The sequence below is a fragment of the Octodon degus genome, unplaced genomic scaffold (assembly GCF_000260255.1).
Source record: "Octodon degus isolate 3935 unplaced genomic scaffold, OctDeg1.0 scaffold00079, whole genome shotgun sequence".
NCBI classification, from domain to species: Eukaryota; Metazoa; Chordata; class Mammalia; order Rodentia; family Octodontidae; genus Octodon; species Octodon degus.
In genome coordinates, this window is record NW_004524655.1 from 3,886,442 (window position 1) to 3,888,050 (window position 1,609).

A 1,609-nucleotide genomic window follows, 5' to 3' on the forward strand; every position below is an offset into this window, starting at 1 on the left:
TGCCAAGGCACCTGGCTGAAATTTGATCAAGAAGTATTTTATACAAGTATTTTTCCTTTTCAGACTTTTTTTTTTAAGTTTTTTTTTTTTTTTTTTGCGGAACTAGGGATTGAACTCAGGCCCTTGTGCTTGCCAGAGAAGCACTTATTCTACTGAGCCAACTCCCCGGCCCCCTTTTTATTTTTTTAGCTGGGGTCTCCCTATGTAGTTTACTTTGAGCTCCCTATGTAACCCAGGCTGGCATCAGACTCACAGCAACCCTCCTGTCTCAGTCTCCTGAGTGCTGAGATTACAGCTGTGTGGCACCACGCCCAAACCCTTTGGCAGACTTCAAACTCCTCTGGGTATATAGTCAGGATTTCCCAGCTCCTCGGGGCCCCAGCACCTGGTCATTATTTGCTTTGCCCTGACTCCATTCTACTCCCTATAAAAGTTCCACACTATTTCTCAAAGGGGAGCATAATAAATTTACTTCAGTCTTAAGCGTCTTGCATTTCCAGTTCCAGGACAACTTAGTCTTGCTAACCTGGTAGGGCCAGTGTTGAGAAGCACGGTACTACCCGGCCTCCAGGCTTTTCCATCTGATCGCTGATGTCCTGGATGATTTGGAGAAGCTTCCACGTAACACCTGCCGTGTGCCCCCGGAAGTCCGTGTGTGGGAATCGTTTTGTGCAAAGTGGCAGTGTCGGAAGGTGGGGCTCAGGGAGGAGGGTAGGTCACGAAGCCTGCACTGGCGAGATTAACGTCATCCTAGTAGGACTCTGTCTCATGGGAGTGGGCTGCTGTGGTCCTGGGATTGAACCCAGGGCCTTCGCACGGGTTCAATTCCCCTGCCTTTTTTGATTTTTTTTTTTATTTTGAGACAGGTGTTCATAAGTCACTAAATTGCCTAGGCTGGGCTTGAACTGTCGACCCTCCAGCCTCAGCCTCCCAGAATTCTGGGATCACAGGTGTGACCGCAGCTCTGAACTGCAAGTGAGGGTGCTTATAAAGTGAGGCCCACCCTGTGCTTCACCTCTGGAGCCATTCTGCCCTTCCTCCTCCCTGCCCTATGATGCAGTGTGAAAACCCTTGCCAGAAGCTGACTCCTAGGCTCCCAAACTATCAGCCAAATAAACCTTTTTTTCTTTATAAATTACCCCATTCTCAGGTATTATGTTATAACAGCAGAAAAGGACAATATGTGATATATATATAAACATTTATATTATATATGCCACATATAATATATATAATTTTTTGTTTGTATTTTTGCAGTGTGAGGAATCGAACTCTGGCACCTGGTACACTGGGCATGTGCTGTACACGGAGCTACACAGTCAGCCCAAACCATACGGTTATGCAAACCTCTGAAGCAAGAATTATTCTCATCTCCACTGTACACATGAGGAAACTGAGGTCCACAGAGATTAAGTGACTCTCCGAAGAATATCATAGCCCAAAGTTCATGTTTATAAAAGGACTGTCTCCTATAGCTAGTTCTTCCTTAAAGTAGTAGGAGGGTTTTTTTTGTTTGTTTGTTTGTTTTGTTTTTTATTTTTTACGGGGGGTGGTTGTTCTGTTGAGAGAGGGTTTTGCTGTGTTGTCCAGGCTGAGCTCGAGTTCACAG

At 45.6% G+C, this 1,609-nt stretch overlaps 1 long non-coding RNA gene and 1 pseudogene across 1 annotated transcript in view; both read left to right on the plus strand.

The window, feature by feature from the left end:
* The window catches only part of LOC111818089, a 16,428-nt gene extending 14,826 nt beyond the window's left edge, over window positions 1-1,602 (plus strand). Inside the window, exons 2-3 of the long non-coding RNA XR_002822161.1 lie at window positions 501-692; window positions 1,258-1,602. This is a non-coding gene — a long non-coding RNA (uncharacterized LOC111818089). The remainder of the gene's footprint in view (window positions 1-500; window positions 693-1,257) is intronic.
* LOC101568704 overlaps window positions 1-1,609 on the plus strand; it is a 279,180-nt pseudogene that overhangs the window by 105,288 nt on the left and 172,283 nt on the right.